Genomic DNA, 21,713 nt, shown 5'->3' on the forward strand with positions numbered 1-21,713 from the left:
ATTCCTGCTTAGCCTTTTCTCTGGCATACAGGGAAATTTCAATATTATCACCCACCTGCATCCTGGCGGGTGCTCTACCATGTCTTATTTTTGACCATTAAGCAACATTTTATAAAGCATCCATTTATATTTCACTTCCTTTTAGTCATCAATAGTAGGGTTTTTTCCCATATAGCATGCTCTTAACCAGTGATTCCCAATTAGTGGTCTGTGGAGCCCAGGGGGATCCGCATAATGGGTTAAAGACTAGGGGGTCCGTGGCACCATCCACATAACAATAATTACCATAGAAATATCAAAAATTTTAAACGTAGGGGGTCCATAGCTTGGCTTTTGAAAAATAGGGGCCTGTAGTATTTAGCTAACTGGGAACCACTGCTCTTAACTATTCTTTTATTGCTGGTGGGTGTGTTAAGTCACTGTCCTAACCCCCTAGCACTGCACCTGGAACTTGACATATGCACAGGCTCCACCCACCCACCGACATACGCTCACCACAGCTGTGTCAATTAAAATGTTTGAAAGGTGCCTAGGAAATATATTGTTCACAGTACAGACCAGGATATGGAACTGTAAGCTCCTGTGCATTCACAGGACTTCAAATATGTGGTGGCTGGAGGCAGAGCACACAGGGACTATCCAACCTCTCTCCCCCTCCCGGTTCATCTGTATCTATGGTAATCAAGGGACATCTCTACTCCCTTCAGAACCCACTTTCTATGAAGTATAATATGAAGAAGCAGTCAAAAACAAAAGGCATGTTTGAGTGTGGTCTGCTTCCACTGCTTCACTCACTTCTTTATAGGACATCTACATAACATTGTCACTGAATAAGAGTCTTCGATATATTTTTTATCGTGTCTCAGAAAATCCAGAAGAGATGGGGATGGCCCTCTCCACAGATGGGGATGGTCCTTGGTGCTCCTCTTTGATCTTGCTCAGGGGGTTCTGACTCGCGCAGTGATTTGTGAGGGGCTGAGCCCTATCACCATATCTGTTTGGAGGGGAAAGGCTATGTTTCATCTTTAAAAAACGCACAGTAACCTTACAGTGTACAAGGGAAACAGTAATTAAGAGAGACACCCTGAACTGCCTACAGCTTAGACAGGGTCAGGGGGAGGCGACCTGATGTAACATTGCAAGAGTGTGGAGAAATTTGCAGAGCCTTTATCCAGACACAGAAGAAATGCAAATCAGGATTTATATTAATTTTTTGCCATGGAAAAGCTTGGAAAGCAGGGAGCCTAACACTACTTTGCAGGCTCTGCCACAACCCAGTGCTGCTGTGAGCCAGCAGCTCCCCCGCCCCCTTCAACAGCTCTAGAAAAATCAGGACCAATCACCACTGTCCTTCTCCAGCCTCCAAAGCAAGCAAGGGAGGCTCCTGGTATGGGTCTGGATTAGACAAAATTCCTTATATCCCCTTTACATACCTAGGCCAAATGCTATATAACATATTTTTAAATAACTATTCCCATTTCCCATTCTTCAACAAGTTGATCTGCTTAAACCCAATTACTTCGATAACCGCATCTTCCTAGATCAAAGATCAGGTACCTGCACCCCTCCAAATACTGGATTACAAATCCCACCATCTTTGCACCCTGGTTGTGCCGGCAGGGGCTGATGGCAGGGGCGGAGCAAGGGGGTGCGGTAAGTGTGGTTCGCCCCGGGTGTCACCACTGAGGGGAGTTACAAAATGCCGGGCGACACTCACCGTGGGGCCTGCAGCACGTGGAGGCTTGGGCGTGCGCAGGCTCCGCATCCGCCCACTGCCTCCCCCCCCCCAGCTGTAGCATGGCTGAGTGGGAGGAGGCAGGCAGACTCCTCGGAGGCCCTGAGCTGTGTCCCACCCCTATGGGCGGCGCGCACCACCCCTGGGTGCAACACCCCAGGAGCTCAAGGGGAAAATACTGACCACACAACTATCTCACACCCACTGTGGGGCTGGAACACTGTGGGGCTGAGATGCACACCTTAAATGAAAGGCTGTGTCTCATGAAGTGTGGAAAGTCAACTGCAATTCCTCTCGCAGCTCAGGATGGAACAGCAACAAATGAGCAATTCTAGGAGCTGCCCGTCTGGCAGCATCCTGTGACATATAGGTAGTTCATTGCCATTTTGGTCTATTAGATTAACACAACACGATGTACCAAAGCTCAAAATATGGCCTACCAAGCAAGAAAGAAACAACTGAAAAAATAATAGGCAGAAATAGGCAAACCTTTTCTGAGTTCAGAAGAGGGTGAAATTGCAGCTAAAGGCACTCCAAAGAAAGTGGACGTCAGCTTTAATTCAAACATGGCAGCTAATGCACTTGATTTAGCTTTCGTGCAGAGGCAGATGAGACTGCTTCTATGCTACCAAGTGATTAACCGTCAGTTATATTTATTTACAACTCCAACATTTCAGCAATGAAAATAGGGACAGTCAGGTGAATTTCTAACATGTCCCTTACATGCCGATCTGGTTGGGTTTTAATCCTTAACTATGATTTAGGGATATGCCTTAGGCTCAAGCGCAGCTGCAAGGAGATTGGACACTTTTGCTTCTTAACCATGGTTTATCGTCGGGTCCAAATCTGAAACCATGGTTAAGGACATTGGCGTTGGATCCCATTTCGCTGCTTGAGGCAAAAGCCATCCTGCCCCGCTACCACTGTCAGCAGAGAAGCAGTGCCAGCATCAGGTGAAATCTCGCTCATGCATGTGAATTTACATGTAAGTAAACTAGATTCAAGGCAGGTCTCTCAAGAGTGGCACAGCTTGAAGATGCTGCCAATTTTTCATATGACGAGGCACACTCTTATTACTTCTTAGGGTTGGAATAGCCTGAAACACTTGATCTAATAGTAATTATGACAAATGTAGTAGTATTCAATTATTCTCTATCTTAGGCAATTCAAATTTTGTGAGGAGGGTGGGATAGAGGGACTCAAATTCAGTTATAGTAAGTATTGGAAAAATAATTGTTTACTTTTCCTTCTACAAAAGGTAAAGAGGAAGTGAAAAAAATAGTACAGATAATAGGAGTTAGCATGCAGTCACAACAATGTTGGGTTTCTATGAATTATCTGACTTAAAATATCACCTAGACTTCAATCACTTTCAGAGATTTTGATGCAATGAAATTAGTACACATAAACTGATTAATTTATATATACTCAAATGTATGCCCAATGGAGTTCAGTGGAACAAACTCGTAAGTAAATATGCATATTTTCACACTCTTACACCATTTAGTGTGAAATTCTATATACCTTTTCCTGAGAATAAGCTGAATGCGGTGAAACCTACTTCTGGGTCGACACACATAGAATTAAACAGTCATTTTATCCTATGGGACAATTCCCCAGCCCCAAGGCTGCAGTTGTAATCATACCTACTCAGGAGTAAATTCCACTCCAATTCCACTTACTTCCCAATGTGTTCAAGGACTGATTTGCACCTCTACATACTACATAGTCCTAAATATGTGACGTGAGACCAGAAGGTAATTTGGTTTGTACACAGGTCCGATGAAGCAGTATATCTACATCTGCAGGCAGACGCACAGATAGATTGGAATATATGCTGGAATATAAACATCCTAGAGATAGATATAATTTAAATAAATTAAATAAAGACGCATAATGTACTAATTAGAAAAGTTAAGATCAAAGATCCTAAACTGTTTACCTGACCATTTTACTAAATAAAACAAATCTGAAGCTGTTCCTTCAAAAACAGAGTTACTCACATTTTTCACTGCACCACCAATTCTCGAGTTGTGCATACTGAATAAACCAATATCCTTTCTCCAAAGAGCCATTCTGTTTGGATTCCAAAAAGCCCAAGTTCCAACAATTCCCTCATGTGTCTTCAGAAAAACAGAAAGCCAGCCTCAGCATTCCCATTTGAGTTTGGATTCCCAACTGTCTCTTGTCTACAAAAAGCTCTCAGAATCTGAATTGCAGAGTTCACTGCAAGCAGCTATTCTGAAGTCCCTGAACGGAATCCCTGGCATTTATTTATTTATTATCCCAGCAGCAGTTAGACCTTGAACAGAACATTAAGAAAGCTTAGATGCATTCAAACCCCTTTAAATAGCAAGCAAGGGTGGTGTGGGGGTGGGAGTAAACCCCAGGATAGCTTTACTAATGAACATTAAAGGACATGAATTTACATTACATTCTCCCTAGCTTTTCCTTGCCTGATAAAAAGCAAAACACAACACACTCCTTGGGATTATTCCTATTATTTACATAGTAATTTGAATCAAACTAAAATAAAAAAATTCCTTCCAGTAGCACCTTAAAGACCAACTAAGTTAGTTCTTGGTATGAGCTTTCGTGTGCATGCACACTTCTTCAGATACACACTTCTTCAGTGTGCACACTTCTTCAGATTCACACTTCCTTCTACTGGAAGGAATTTTTTTATTTTGTTTTGACTATGGCAGACCAACACGGCTACCTATCTGTAACTGAATCAAACTAGTTACTTTTTTAAAACAAAAAACAAAAACCCTCTTTGGATTCAGAGACGTATGTGTAGACTCTGCTCATGTGATGGGATCAAAAAACTGGCAAGATTTGGCAGAGTTGCCTTGCTGATTCACACAACACACCTTTGGATCCAAGTCAGAAAATACTTTCATATGGAATAAACAGAACTTCATGTATTTATATCATTCTCAGGGAACAGGGAAAATCAGAAGCAACAGCAGTGCCCTCTGGTCTGCTACACAGGTCTGCTACTGTGAAGGAGGAGCTATCTCTCCAGGAACCTGGTGACAAGGGTCACTTCTTTGTTGTTAATAATGTGTGCTTTCCCGTCTGACTAAAGAGGCTTCTGCAGCAGCTATTTTCCGGAATTGCCACCATTCATTTATTCCACAGTTAACGGAGAATGATGGCGTTGTCAATGCATTGTATTGCTGTCTTTTCTATGTTGTCATGGGAAACTAAGATTTTTCAGACACAACAGGGCTCCTATGTGTTTAACAGATCCTTAGAAGGGAGGTTTCTGTTGTTGTTTCAGCTTCTCTCAACATTTTCTTATGGGGTAGGCCAACTTGTGCTTGCCAAAAATTCCTCTGCAGCCATCCAGAAACAGGGGTGCTACCCTATATTCAGTGTAGTGTATGATAGGGAAGAGCTGTATGGATTTTTCATTTTGTGTTATTGATTCTGCAGGGATGGACCTCAGAAATTCTACATTCATGTAGCCTCTAAATAAAAAACATTTTCCGCAATGGAACTTAAGGGGGGCTCAGAAAAAGGAAAATGTGTTAGTAGTAGCCTGTGTGGTATATATAGTATACAAAATGCAAAACAATTCTACTGTTCTAAAGGACACTGGCCACATATAGGCAGTTTACTGTAATGGGGGAGGGGGAGAGGGAGAAAACCAAAGTATATGGCCTGCTTAGCCTAACAATTAAGAGTGGGGAACCACATAACAATATTCAGCTATATTAGCAGTTGCTAATCAACAAGATTTTGAATGAGAAAATCTGACATCATTCAGTACCTGACAGTCATATAATGAAGTGAGGAACCACTGCTTTTAAACTGCATTGACCTGCAATATGGAACCTCGTGCTGCAGGATCAGGCCACCATCCTGGTGCGACATGTTAGAACAGGGATAGCCCATGCTGGGCCCTCCAGATGTTTGTGAGCACAACTCCCATCAGCCCCAAACAGCACAGTCACCGCCACATGGAGAGCAATACATTAGCTACCCCAGTATTTTAATAAAGAATATGGTCCCTGTGGTGTTTGCCTCCTAGGTGGGTCATAAGAAAAGGGTTAAATGAGTGTGATGTGATTGGCCAGTGGAAACTGATAGGAGGAGTTAGAGTAAGAGTGGGTGTTGTTTGGAAGTTAGTTGAGAGTTGGGAGTTGGAGAAGGAAGAGGGAGGAATAGTCTGTGGGGTGGTCGAGTTGTGTGGTGAGAGAGTGAGAGGAACTGTTAGGTGGAGTCAGATAGATAGTTGGGATAATCAGTTTGAAGTTGTTAGGAACGAATAGGTCAGCAAAGTAACTAAGATTAAGAAACTGACAAGAAAAATTAACTGAAACCATAAGCTTGTTTATGCCTATAAAATAAATTTGATTATTTGTTAATGTTAACAACTGACTGGACTCCGTGTGTGCCCGTGAGAAACGGGTTGGTGGCAGCGAAGAGGCAATCACAGTAGTGGCACAGGGATCAATAGACCGTCAAACGTCCGGGGACCCTGTGTGATCGCCACAGTGCCTAATACAGCACTATATTTCCTCCTTCTCAGAATGCTCCTCTTCCCTGGTCAAATATTTAACCAGCTATGTGGGTTCTTCTTTTCAAAGCATCATACAAAGTAATAAAGGACGCGGGTGGCACTGTGGTCTAAAGCAGTGTTTCCCAACCTTGGGCCTCCAGCTGTTTTCGGACTACAATTCCTATCATCCCTGACCACTGGTCTTGCTAACTAAGGTTGATGGGAGTTGTAGTCCAAAAACAGCTGTAGGCCCAAGGTTGGGGAACGCTGGTCTAAACCACTGAGCCTCTTGGGCTTGACGATCAGAAGACTGGCGGTTTGAATCTGCATGACAGGGTAAGCTCCTGTTGCTCTGTCCCAGCTTCTGCCAACCTAGCAGTTCGAAAGCATGCCAACACATGTAGATAAATAGGTGCCGTTGTGGTGGAAAGGTAAACAGCGTTTCCGTGCACTCCGGCACTCGTCACGGTCCTCTGTGCACCTGTAGCGGTTTAGTCGTGTTGGCCACGTGACCCGGAAATCTGTCTGTGGACAAACGCCTGTTCCCTCGGCCTGAAAGCGAGATGAGCACCACACCCCATTGTCACATTTGACTGCACTTAATTGTCCAGGGGTTCTTTCCTTCTCCTTTTTTTTTTTCCTTACAAAGTAATACTTTTTGGCACAATCACAAAAATAAAAACCGTATTGCAACCGTAATTTCATTTCTGACACAATCTCCAGAGTGGGAAATATAACACAAAAAGAGAATCTTAAAAACCCAGTCCTTCCTAACCACATTTAGTGGGAAATAATTCCGTGAGATTACTTTTAATCATCATGCTTAGGGTGGTTGCTGAAAAGTTTTTAGTGACAGGATCACCTGTAGACAGGCAGGCTGGAGAGGAGTGAGAAAAAATACCCCAGCTTTAATAACTATAATGGTATACAGAAACAAAGCAACCAGTTGGCAGCTGCAGTAAAAGAACTTAAGTAACTGCGATATATAATTAGTTTTTGCTCAAATCCTGTAAAAAGGGTATCTGTCACTATGCTCTGTCAGAGACGGTAAAAGAAAGATTTTTTTATTATTTATTTTCAAAAAGAAAAAAAAGACAGAAGCTCTGATCACAACACCTTTTACGACACTCCAACAGAGAAAATGACCATCTGGAAAGGCTGTTTCATCCTGAGATAATAAAACAGACTAGATGACTAGGGAGAGCCGATCGTTAGAAAGACAGCATCTCAGATTTTGAAAAATCCATGAAGCAGAGGCTGAAACTCCACACCGCCATATAACACTGTAGTTTTTCGCAGTCAGATTCACTGTCGGTACCTAATTGTTGAGGGCTGAATAACGGATACATGGAATAAAGAATAGATGCAAGCCTCTCATTTGGCCTGAAGATGGCAACAAATACATGCTCTACAAATAAGGATGAACTGAGCAAAAAGACCAATTGAAACATATGGTGGGATTCTCCGGTGATACAGATGGTGCAATCCCAGTACAAGTCAGCAGAATGTAAATGCATTTAGGTTCGTACAGTCTTGTGCCCCTATTGTTAAGCATTAGCAATTATGCTAGCAAACTTTTGCTTCAATTTCTGATACAGGAAGATAAGATTTTAAAAATAGCACGCAAACACAGCAATCCTGTGCACGTTTACTTAGTCCCATGAGCTCAGTGCAGCTTCCTGCCAGTTATATGCACATGAGATTGTAATAAAAGACCTAGTCTTAGTTTTACTGTTCTTAGATTCTTTCCCGCAGGTGCTGCAGCTGAACGCCAGCTTGGTCAGACTAAGGACCACGCCCCCCAAAAAAACAACAACACCCGATTGTGGATCAAGAGGCTGATCTGGCCTGCATGGTGGAGATCTGTGTAGGTGAGCAGGGTAGAGTTGGTCTAAGCCAGACAGAAGCTTCCTGGGCTTTGGTAAGGAGGCACCAGGGGAACATTTAGGGGACTAGCCTAGTCACCCTAGTCCATGGACCAGATGCCACTGTCGAGGGCAGTATATAAGTTCAATAAATAATAAATAAAGTACCCAGAGCTTTCACATATAAATGTGTGTGTTGTCCAGCTGATAAAGTGCTATCAATTTTTTGCTTTCTTTTGAAATTCCTCCATTCAAGATGCATGCTGTTGTAAACCAGTTTCCTGTTCTTTATCCATAAAACAGGAATGACAACAGTCTATCTCTCAGGGTTCTTGTAAAAGTAAACAAAGACTGAACAGTTCGTTATTAAAGGGTCCATATACACACACACACACACACACACACCTTTTTAAAAACCTGCAGATGGTTGAGGTGCTTGTGTTTTGATTCTGATTTTAACTTGGGAGTATTTTTCACCTTTATCACTGCATAGTCAAAATACAATCAGATGTAATATGGGACTAACTATACATGGTTGATGTAAGAATTCCTGAGATATGTCATGCTTTTTCAGCAGTTAGGAAAGGGATTATATAAATACAGTACCAAGGAGAGAGCAAAAGAAGGGTGTTCAGATCTAATCTGTGATATTTGAAATGATGGGATACTTCAGCCAAAATCAAGCACCATAGAGTTCCATTGACTGCAGAAAGCCGGATATATGAGCACATCCTTCAGTTTTCTGTTGCATAAATATGATTTAAAATGCCTTATTTATTGCTGCATGGTCCCCACGCAAGTTTTCAAAAAGTCCAGGTAACACTTTAAGGGAAAGCAATCATAATTCTAATTTCCTCTCTATCGATGGCAGCTATAGAAGCACAAGCAATAGTTTGCTTCTATATATGCATGCATCCATGCCATTGTAGGTATTCGGCACATGCTAGGCAAATATACTCCTAGGCTCTTTTCTGATTCAGCTTCTGCAGTAGCTCCTATAAGCCCATAAACACAGAATGCCATTCAAGAGGAGACCCAATCCTTTCTCCAGCTCCTCACATCCCTGTGTTCCACTGCTGCCTGCCACCTAATAACTGTTCTTCCATCACACAATTGTGCCACAGGAGGAGGCTGTGTAAGTATAGTAGCAGACTCCACTGCTCTTTACCAGCAGAAAGGCTATGTTTAGGTCGTGCTGTTGGCATGAGGCCACCAGCCGTGCCATCCTGCTCATACTCACTCTACCAGCTGGTGTGAAGAGCTGCTAGTATCACCACTGGACGAAGACCCATATATATTTTTAAAACCCACCAAGCTTCCTATCTGCATAACTGGCACAAAAAAGATAGGATATATCCTGCACAGGGGGAAATAATAAAAGCAGAGCTGAAGGATTATTTAATTCTTCCTCTGCCTTCAGGTCAGGAGACTTTCATCTGTATCCTCTCGCAACAGAAACATGCATTGTCCAATGCATGAGACAATGCAGATTTTAACGTTAATAATGGCATTTGACAGGACTGAAAGCTCAGGGTTTTGCTTTTGTTTTTGCTTTAATTATAAATCCCCAGCCTTCACTGTAAGCTGGCACAAGTCATTTTCAGTACTGGAACGTATGTACAGAAACTAGGTTTATAAATTATTTGTGACACTGCCAAAATTTCCTGGAGCGATGTAGAGCGTTTTCTTAAAGGCAGAGTCAGTGTGCTCTGAATTCCCTTGCCAGTAATGAAGAAAATGTTACAGATTGACTTTTACAGGTGCTTTTCACTCTCTGCTTCCTATTTCAGTTCAGAGAGTGTGAAAGAACAGCAGTTCTGGAAAAGCAGGTCACAGATACTTTTAAGTTATTGCAGTCCAGGGTTTCTTTTTTGCTCAGTACTTTCTGAATGTTGGTGCACATCATCACAGCCCATAATCAGTCAAATATTTTTAATATCTCAAATTTGCTATTCTCAGGGATCCATAAATGTTGGCTTCACTGACTACCCAGTAATTATCTGTGGTCAGTACCAATTCCCATCACCCAACCCCACCCGCAAAGAGGTTGGACAATTACTCATTTGTGTGTAATAGGGAGAAGGTAAGGAGCGGCAGAAGTATCTCCTGCTAGTCAGAAAGGACTCCTGCTGCTTCTTATCTACTAAAAAAACTGCACTGGAAATGCAAATCCAGGATAAATAGCTGTGTGGTTCTGGATGTCCTGCTTCTGACCAGAAGGCAGGTGTACTCACCTTCCCTGAGCAGATTTGGAGATGTCAAGCCATTCTGATTCAGCACAATCCCAGGATTAAAATGGAATAACCATTATATGGTCCATGGTAACTATGATCAAGTTAACTTATTAAAGAAGAATACATATAGACTTGAGGAAAATGGGTATTTTTTATAAGGTTTTGGAACAAAATGATAATGTCGAACCTTACGCTGCTTTCAACCTGCTGTAACAGAATTGCTTTATGCTCTTTATCTTTGGTTTATTTTGTTTAATAATAATAAAGGGGGGGAGGAGAAAAATGCCATGATAGGGATCATTAGGAAAGGCTTTGAAAATAAAGCTACCATTATTTTAAAACTTAGCAAACAGGGAATAACCATTGTTTAAATATAGTCAAATAAACATTAGGTGATGCTTTTAATAAGGAAGATACTTAATACATTCCAGAGAGGTTGTTCGTTGTAGTAGAAAAAGAAAACGAAAAAAGAGTTCTATGGTACCTTAAAAACTAGCAAACAGATGCTTCCATGCTCCCCTCTCTGCTATGTGATGAGATGTGTTAGGGCAAGGGTAGAGAACTTTGCCAGAGCACTGGGGCCCCAGCAACTGCCCAAAAGTACCAGGTCTTGATGTCAAAGCTGAGGAAGAAGAGAGCAGCAGCAGAGCTATTATTTGTCTGACGTACAATAATCCCACTAAGCTGGCCACATGACCCGGAAGCTGTACACCAGCTCCCTCGGCCAGTAATGCGAGATGAGCGTCGCAACCCCAGAGTCAGCCAAGACTGGACCTAATGGTCAGGGGTCCCTTTACCCTTTACCTTTACAATAATCCCAATTCAAATTACTTTTATGAAGAACCACAGAAACCATCCATGTACACACATATACACGTCCTGAGCCCTGCTAGATTTCAGTGTTCTCAAATTTTATCATACCACAAGCCAACAGGGATGTATGGGGTGTAAGAGGAGGAGTAGCACCTCTGACGGGGGACATGTCATGCTCCTTCTGGGGTAGTTTGTCCACCTTTGGTCCCTACCCTGCACTCATCTCTCACCTGTGGCTCACAGAAGCTTGTGACAGTGGGCACACCCTGGGAAACAGCTTTGACTGGCCGGCTAAACCAGGTGAGGGTAGCCAGTGGGTCTCAAATCCTTGGGAAGTTAGGGACTTTCCTTGCATGTGAAGACCAGCTCTGGCGGATTCAGCAGATGTGACCAAAGGTGGGTCCAACGATCAAGAAGGCAGTTTCTGCCATCTTGAGGGCAGAGGGAAGTGAGGGGCAGTTGGAGCTCATCAACCTGGGAAGGTAGCCCATCTAGGAGAAGGAAAACTTTGATCCTAAACCTTCCCTGCCTTTTGGGATATCTTCAGGAGAAGAAAAGACTAAGGAGTAAACCCTACACAAACCTGGAGTCGAGTCCCTAGGGTAGATGGTGCCTTGTATGCCTCCTGCAGCCAAGCTGGTGCCAAACATATTGCTCTGCTTCTCTTTGGTCCACATCAGTGAGGCTGAGAGGCAGGTCTTGACATCTACACAGCCCATGATCTCCATACACACTGCCCAGGCTTGAGCCCAGGGAAGGCACTTCGGTGCTGCAGTGCAGCAGTTTGACTTCACCCTTGGAGGTGCACTCCACTGTCTCGAGACAGATGGATGCCAGAAACAAGGTAACAGTAGCCAGGTGCACAGAAGACACAATGAAGATAAATTAACTAGCATCGTTTGTTGTCATCCTGAGGACCACAGTCTTAGGAGATCAGATAACACATGGGGAAGGAAAGGGCCCCATGAGCCCACTGTGAATGGCATTAGGGAATATTATTAGGGAATATCATTAGGGAATATTATTATTAATAATTTATTATTTATTAAATTTGTATACCGCCCTATGCCCACAGGTCTCAGGGCAGTTCACAAGATACCACCACTGGCCTCCATTACCGTTCTTCAGTACAAAAGCAAGTGACTGTGTTCTATGTTATTAGGATGGAGACACAATGAATATGAACAGAAACTGAATCTTGGGGAGTAGGAGAAAGTAGTTTTGGTAGTAAAGAAACAGATTGAGATTTTTATAGCAAAGGGATTAGAGACATCTTTGGTCCACCTTTAACATCTTCTCATAATTGGAATTGGGACCAGTCTTACCCACTGTAAACTCTAGTCATACAGAACCAACTCTATAAGATTAAAATTTATTCCTACCAAATAAGATTTTCTGCAATTAATACCCATTTACTATAATTATTCAAAAACCATTTACTCAGACTGCAATTTCCTTCTGACAGAGGTTTATATCTGTCTTTTTGACTATATAATGCGGTGCAGGACACGTTGAATGCATTCTAATCAGTATCGGAGCAACTTACATTTAATCTTCAGTCCAGAAAGCAACCAATAATCTTCAAATAGATAGAAGCTGAATTCTTCCTCAACCGCACCAAAGTAAAATATTCTAAATGGACATTGTGTCTAATTAGACCAGGAATTGAATGCTAATATACATCAAAGTAGGGAGAGTTCTGTCATTATATTAATTTGATAATTTATTCTCTAGAAATATGCAGAGCAGTAACAGCAGCAGAAACAACTAATGCACCTGAGGGGAGGGGAATCTGAGAAACATCTCCCACATCTTCCATTTGCAGCTGCCACCTTTAAGGGGAACACAGCCAGGAGCCATGACAGGTGAACATCAGACCAGGTTTGCTGGATGCTTTTGACAATTCCTGGCATTCCAAAATGCAGAGGGCTTTAAAAAGACATCAATATCATCTGCCTATAGATCTACTTTTATTATTGTGAACTACTTCAAAAACCATTATGGCTGAAAAATCCGAATACAAATATTTTTTAAAATAATAATGAATACAAAAGAATTTAAGAATGGCAATTATATAAATCCTTCTCCTTAAAGAGCTTTATGTTACAATCTTCACTGGTATGAGGAGCTCTAGAAGAAGCCCTGGGATTTTCCAGCAACTTCAACTTTTGTGCATTTCCAAAAGGAGGAAACAGTTTTCAAAATAAAAATGTCCCCTTCTCTACTGCCTCCCACCCTGTCCTGGGCAATTCTAAATCCTATCCTTCCCTCCAACCTCTCTATGATCCCTGAACAATATCTGCTGTTGACAGACAGTCACTTTTCCTGGCAGAAGGATCAGCATCGTGGAGCTTGCCAATGGCATTGATGTATGTGAGAAAGTAATAGGTGGGCAACTTTGCCATCTGGCAGCTCAAGACAAGGATGCCATCCAAACATGGGGATTTTGATGCTGCAGATTTTGAGCCAAGTTAAAGCAATTTGCACTGCTAAGATGCCTGGAACATTTGACCCATTGATTCACTGACAGCAGGAACTAGCAGCGCAAACAAGTAGTCACTCATGTGATTATTTTTTAATACTTATCCCCAAGAGAACTGTATTTTGGCTTGGGTATAGGGAAGGGGACAAGATGCATGTAGGAATTTGAGGCATCTTCTTATTGCCAGCCGAAGGAAAGCAAAATGCAAAAGCAAGTATAATTCATCCTTGTCGGTATCCTGTTCACTTCTGTCTTTAAAAGGGCCCCAAAGCAGAAAACTTGAGATTATTTATATCAAGGGGTGCAAATGTGACATCTGAGTGCCAGAGATGTCTTGAAAGATGTCTCCTATTGTAGCCCATATAATGGGTTGCAGTGGGTGGGTGGTGCTCACAAAAGTTGCAAATGTGCTGTAAGTCTAAAAAATTATAGAATTGTAGGTTTAAACTATTTTCCTGAGCAGTCATGGCCACCTTATTCTTAAACAGGAAATTTAAAATAAGCCACAATTCTCCTTGATCATCACTATCCATTGGATTTTAAAAAACGGCAGGGGAGAAATATACCCTTGGACTGTGTTGCAACGTCTAGCCATCGCTGGCATCAGCCTCTGCACTCAACAAAAGCTTCCTTCTGCAGATGGCCTCCACTGTATGTTCCTCTCCCACTCGTACCAGAAGGGGAGCTTTCTAAACAATCTGGTTGTCCCCTTCCTTCTAAAGCACCAGACTAAACAGACGCAAGACATTTAAATAAGCAACCCTCAACTCAGGGTATGTCACTCTATCCAATCAACTCTCGTTCTTTAAAATGGAGCAGCTCCCATGAAACAACGGCATCAAATAGAGGATGGTCATTAATAAGGTGCACAACTCTCTCCTTGGGGCTGCAAAGATCAAGAGTGGGGAACTGCTCCAAAGACTGAGCTACCCATTCATTTCAATGGGAAGATTTACATTCAGAGACCTGGAGCATCATAAAAATCAGCTTATTAAGGCTGCAATTCTGTGCATACTTATCTGAGAGTGAGAGTCCCATTGATTTCAATAGGAATCACCTCTGAGAGGCATTCATAGTATTGCACTGTAAAAAGCAAGATTCAATTTATTTGTTGGTATGTTGACCATATATACTGACCATATACTAATAATGTCAAGGACATTGTCTTGACCACGGTTACACATTCTTGCCTTGTATCTTAAGCACCGCTAGGTACTGTAAAGGTTCCCCTAAACTAACTGACTTGAGTTTCTTGTGGTCAAGCAAAACATGAATATTCTATTTGGTAGAGGTTCATTTAAGACCCTTATAACCCAGGACACATTTGGAACAAGTAGACTCTCATGTAGTGAGCTTGGGGAAATGGAATTATTATAGGCAGGAGCAGAGAGGGATGCACAAAGTTGCAGGCTAAAGAGGCTAGGGGAAGTCAAGGAAATGGAAAGAAAGCAGGTGCTGGAGAAGCAGAGAAGAAAATTTTAGACAACAGAAAAAATAAACCATATAAACCATAAAATATATCTGTAACAGCAATCCCCAGAGATGCTGCAAGAGAATTGTTATAATCTAGTGGTGGCAATGACATGTAAAGGAAAGCTGGGCAAGAGGTTTATGCCGTACCATTAAATAACTATGTCAACCTTTTTTTTAAAGTCTCCTTTCCTATTTTGTTATTCCCTTCTCATATATATTGAAATGGACCGCTTCTACCTGCTGAGTTCTAGTTTCTTACTTTGTCTCTTGTAGAAGTCAGCAGGCAGGAGCATATGGACAGAACAAGAATTAGATAATTCTGCCTGTCATAGACTCTGGCCATGCCTGTCACGGGGGTCACGTACAGCCCATATATTTAAAGCACGTTTACACAATTTTGATAGTCATGCCTTCTGCCAGAGAATCCTTGACACTGTAATTTACCCCTCGCGGAGCTACAATTTCCAGCACCCTTAACAAAATACATTTCCCAGAATTCTTGGGGAGGGGGAGAGTCATGAAGTGGTATAAGAGATCTTTACATGTATTTGTGTGAATGTGACCTGCCCCTAGCTTTGTCTACTATCGGTCTCCTTGCCTTCTGCCAAAAGGCACCAGAAACCACAGCTTAAGTTTAACCAGCACAAATAAACATAAAAAACGGAATGGGAAATTCATAAAATTAGGGTCAAGTAGAAGCCAAGTGCTGTAAAACTCAGCATCAAACATAGTCACCTCAATGGGACCAGCCTCCACTGAACTGTACCGTTACATATTAGTATAACATCACATCATAGAATCATAGAACTGGAAGTCTTGTGGGCCATCCATTCTAACTCCCAGGCTCTGTCATTCTAAGGACAACACTACTGCAAAAACAAAAATAAATTGGCATCCACTTTGGACTCGAGCAATGACTAAGGCAAGCATGTTTTTCCGACTGCAGGGTATTTTCTTAGAAAATATTTTTCTAAAGCGGAAGAGACAGAAAAGCACCAATACCATCATTAACCGTTAAAAGAACTGCCAACTGCAGTTTTGATAATTTCCTTAATACTCTGACTGAAAAAGAAATTGAAACAAGTGTCATGGATACGTTGCCAACAGCATTCATTTCAGTTTCCACCGAACCTTTGTCATAATGACCATTTGTTTCATTGCACAGTTTGTTCCTGGTAGAAACAAAAACAAATTCTGATCATTGTGGCAATAATTACTCTGCACATATTCAAAGCCCGAATGCTTCAGCTTCTAAAATTGAAAAATAAACACATTTTAGATGCATAACTTGGTAATGAGTTATGGGGACAGCAGAATAGTCTATACTGGGACCAGAGTAACTCGTGAATCAGGTTCTCCCACATGAATCTCTACTGAGCTTCTGAGGTCTCTTGGTGACAAGAGGGAGGACCTTTTCAGTGGTGGCACCTAAATTATTAAATACCCTTATCTGCCGATATTTTTTAGGATGCTGGGTTTTTCTTACACCAATTTGTTTAATCTATTACCACCGTATTTTTCGCTCTATAAGACGCACCAGACCATAAGACGCACCTAGTTTTTGGAGGAGGAAAACAAGAAAAAAAATATTCTGAATCTCAGAAGCCAGAACAGCAAGAGAGATCACTATGCAGTGAAAGCAGTGATCCCTCTTGCTGTTCTGGCTTCTGGGATAGCTGTGCAGCCTGCATGCGCTCCATAAGACGCACACACATTTCCCCTTACTTTTTAGGAGGGGAAAAGTGAGTCTTATAGAGCAAAAAATACGGTAATTGGTTGATACATGTGTATGATTTATCACAGAAAAATCGAGGGGAAATGCTGAATTTTTTTAAAAAAAGTGAATTAAAGGATGAAATAATATACTGACGACATTTGGTAACACTAAATTGTGGTTTAGCATAAGAATGAGCCTCTGAGAGCCTTGGGTTCACACAGTCCATGCTCTCCTCCCTGCCAGCAGCTGCAAGATCAGAAACTTCTGCTTCTGTTTTAGATTAATTACAGTTTACCGGATCATACAATTTATCAAGTTTAACAAGGCTCTTCTACTTTTAACAACTGCGTGGTAGGCAGAAATTTTTACATTACACTCAATTTTAAAATATTCCCCCAAAAAGCCCACTTTGCTCTTCTCCCACACCTTGCTTTACCATGCTGGAAGGAAGGAAGAAACCACGGGCCTTGTCTCACCTGAACCCCAAAACAAACCACAAGCATCAAACCCTGAATACTCTCTGTGGTTTGTTTGGAGAGAAACTGTGAGCCAAGGCTTGCAGTTTGTTGTTCATGGCATGGCCAGCAGCAATGAAGCAGTGAAGCAGCAAAGGAGGGAATTTTGAGCAGCATGCACTAGCCAGCAGTTTGTTATATTAAACTGTAGTTAAATCAGGCCTCCATCTGTCAGACATCTGATGACTTGCATGTGGTCCTTGCCGTATTATTGGGGGGCTCATCCCACACACCTATAAAAGGACACAACACTGCATAGGATATAGTGTGTGTGTAAATTTTATGCAAATCCGTGACCTCTTTTGCCAGTGAGGCAGATGACTCATTCCACATGTAGTTTAATGTTCCCAGAAAATCCTGTTGGTATCTCTGCTTTCCGGACAGTAAGCTGAAATCTAGACACCCATAAACACAGTATGTTGATTTTTTTATTATTCTTGTTCGTGAAGAAATATCTTTCCTGGCCTTTTGTGTACCACTCAAGTCAGCATACAACAAATTAAAAACTGCACTATCACATGAAACAATACAATGGATTTTAAAAGTACAATAAAAAAAACCACAACAGAAGCAGGGGCTGCAGATAAAACGCAACCACTAAGTTAGGGGGTGGGGAAAGACAGGTACAGTACTTAGCAAGGTGAAAGTCTGCCAGGAGAAAATCAGGGTGAGGGCCATCAAAGCTTCACGGAGCAAGGTTAGCACAGTCACTGTGGTGGCCCTTTCTCTTCACCATCAGTTCTAAGTTACAGAGAAGAGTCTCTCCTCCTGATTTTAGAATGAAGAACATGAAGACTTGCGGATCTATAAAACTATTGTTCTTGTTTTCTTTTCCTTTCTGGAGCAAATGATAACACACTCAGCCAATCTACCTGACTTTTTTTTTGTCACATCTGCTCAGAAGCCCATGTAGAAGGAGAAGGAGAAGGAGGAGAAGAAGAAACAGCAAGAGAGGCTGAACCCAGAGAAGGTGATTTCCATCCTAACGCTGTCCCCATAGATCCAAGCTGACACTGTTTACAAAATTATTTAGTTAAGAAGAAGAGATACATTAAAAGCACCAGGATTTTATATCGCTGACCATATAAAACAGGAAGAAAAGCTAACATCCTTCTTTTTACAAGCAGATAAATATACTGGATGAGAGCCATTTTCATTTTACAAATGCTGAAGGAAACTGTTGAATTTGTATAAATCCCATACTTTCCTCTAATCTGCTTACTGCTCCACTTCTTCCAATATATTAAGAAGCTCTATCAAATGGAAGCTAAAGCTAGCAAGGATTCATTCCAGGAATGCTAACATCCTGACCTCCTTGAAATATAAAACCAGCCAGCTTACCTGCCAAGCAAGAGCTCTTCAACATGGCTAATTTACTCCCGATTATGGTTGAAGATATAAAAAGAGAAAAACCAGTCTGCTGCCTAGCAGATGAAAGCAAATTAGACATGCAATTACTTTTGTTCTTCTGCTGCTGCCCATGTCAGTCATTACTGCAAATTTGAAGTGTGCGTCTCCCTCCATGTATGGATTTGGACATAATATTATGTACAGTGGAATATTTTAATATTTATAACATCTATTAAGGGGTTGGAAGTTATGCATTCACTTCTGCTACACTACTAGGGAATTTTGAATTTCAGTACTTGAGCTAAACACACGTTTCTGGGCACAATTCAAAGTGTTGTGCTGACCTTTAAAGCCTTAAACTGCCTCGGCCCTGTATACCAGAAGGAGCGTCTCCACCCCCATCATCCAGCCCGGACACTGAGATCCAGCACCTAGGACCATCCGGCGGTTCCCTCACTGCAAAAAGTGATGTTACAAGGAACCAGGCAGAGGGCTTTCTTGGTAGTGGCACCTACCCTGTGGAACACCCTCCCATCAGATGTCAAACAGATAAACAACCATATGACTTTTAGAAAACATCTGAAGGCAGCCCTGTTCAGGGAAGTTTTTTTAATGTTTGATGTTTTACTGTGTTTTATATTTTGCTGGAAGCCACCAGAGTGGCTGGTGCAATCCAGTCAGAATGGTGGAATATAAATAATAAAAATTATTATTATTATTATTATTATTATTATTATTATTATTATTATTATTCACATAAAAACACATAGTTGTATCCAGTGGAAACTTTGTGTTAGGAGAGAATACTTCCACGGGCATACTGCCACATACTTCAGCCCTCCATACTGTTCCAGAGAATCTGCCAATGAACTTTGGCAGCTTGGGGGTGGGGAGAATGGGAGAGCTTTAGTGGGTAGGGTGGAACAACTAAAATTTGGCGCCCCACCCTGCGCAAGTGGAAGCACTTTCTGCTGGGCAAAGCCACCATGAGGTACAACCCAGAGCAAGGGTCAGCAAACTTTTTCACCAGGGGGCTGGTCCACTGTCCCTCAGACCTTGTGGGGGGCCGGATTATTTTTTGGGGAGTGGGGAATGAACAAATTCCTATTCCCCACAAATAACCCAGAGATGTATTTTAAATAAAAGCACAGATTCTGCTCATGTAAAAACAGCAGGCAGGCTCCACTAATAACCCAGAGATGCATTTTAAATAAAAGGACACATTCTACTCATGTAAAAACACACTGATTCCCGGACCGTCCGTGGGCCGGATTTAGAAGGCGATTGGGCCGGATCTGGCCATTGGGCCTTAGTTTGCCTACCCATGACCCAGAGAGATTACACATACACTTGCTTGCCTTTTTTTTTTTAACATACTGTGTAATAAAACAAATCTCCATTTTGTTTTACATAGACCTATGAGAATAAATTTTGCTGAAAGCTAAAGCAGCAGTTAAGGGACACGGGTGGCACTGTGGGTTAAACCACAGAGCCTAGGACTTGCCAATCAGAAGGTCAGCGGTTCAAATCCCCGCGACGGGGTGAGCTCCCGTTACTCGATCCCTGCTCCTGCCAACCTAGCAGTTCAAAAGCACGTCAAAGTGCAAGTAGATAAATAGGTACCGCTCCGGCGGGAAGGTAAACGGCGTTTCCATGCGCTGCTCTGGTTCGCCAGAAGCGGCTTAGTCATGCTGGCCACATGACCCGGAAGCTGTACGCCGGCTCCCTCGGCCAATAAAGCGAGATGAGCGCCACAGTCCCAGAGTCGGCCACGACTGGACCTAATGGTCAGGGGTCCCTTTACCTTTAAAGCAGCAGTTGTTACAGTGCAGGGAGACATGCAATTTCTTTATCACTTTCATGCAGTAAAAGGAACCTGCCTCCAACCAAGTACATGAGCACTGCCTACGACACACAACAGTGCAATTTTTAGCTGCTTTGCACTTCCTTATCCCTACCACTGAGCAAACCATGAAGAATACACCATTGGCATCCCAATCAAGCAGTATGGAAAGCAACCCAATGCACAGCCATGGGTAATTTGGTGGCAGTAATAGCAGGGTACAGGAGAGGAGCAGGTGGTGCTGTCACCATTAGGATAAAAAGCAATATAAATGCCAAGGACAGAACAGTGAGTGCAGGTCTCTGTGTCCTCTGTTAACCTATAAATACACATTTTAACTTGTGTTAGATTACACTAAATCGATAGCAACCTGAATAGGATTTTGCTTATATCAGTATCAGTTGGGAAAGGGTCTATTATTTGTAAACAGGTCCTTGAAACTACAGCACATGGACTCTTTCCTTACATCTGAATGAACCTTTGGTTCTTTGGGCACTTAAGCCAGCCTCCCAGGGTGGCTCCATACCACTCTGTGGAGTGGGCATGTATGCTGAGACTCACCCCTCAGGAGCACCCAGCAAGAGGAATAGCCAGCTGTGCCAGCAAAACCCACCTGCCTCTGCTTTCCACTTGGATCATATTGCACAGGATGATCCTGGAATATGGGGCTCTGAGGAATCCATCCCTGCTGCTGAAATGGAAACGATGCAAAGGATTACAAGGCACTCTGACAAGACGGTTTTAAATTATTGCCAGGTACCACAAGCCACAGGAAGTGCATTACAGCATCAGGCACTGAAGAAAAAATACAAAATGCATGCAAAGTGAACTCATATATTCATTTTTTTTAAAAAAAAATTATAGGTCTCCTTATCCCAATAAAAAATAAAGAAATGAACAGACCATCAGGGCAAGGTGCTTCCCTGTGCATGGACAGCATTGTGAAAAACAACTCAGAACATGAGTTAAGAGAAGCTCATAATGGAAAGCAAAGAAACTGCTGGTATTCTGTGTTCTTTCCTTTTGCAAGACAGACAGACACTGGGCCAATCCATTACATTTTCCTGGAATGTGATCACTCCTGGTATTACTTAAGAGTTTTGGGGTCGATGCTTTCATTCGGTGCAGCTAAAATATGCATGCTGCATTACATAGTCTTGTTTTTATGGTTGATAG

The 21,713-nt window shown here is 42.1% G+C and overlaps 1 protein-coding gene across 13 annotated transcripts in view; it reads right to left on the reverse strand.

The window, feature by feature from the left end:
- Positions 1-21,713, reverse strand: part of ERC2 (ELKS/RAB6-interacting/CAST family member 2) — a 539,768-nt gene that overhangs the window by 453,785 nt on the left and 64,270 nt on the right. The gene's annotated exons all lie outside the window — the stretch shown is intronic.

Source organism: Podarcis erhardii (genome assembly GCF_964252035.2).
Source record: "Podarcis erhardii genome assembly, chromosome: 2".
NCBI lineage: Eukaryota > Metazoa > Chordata > Lepidosauria > Squamata > Lacertidae > Podarcis > Podarcis erhardii.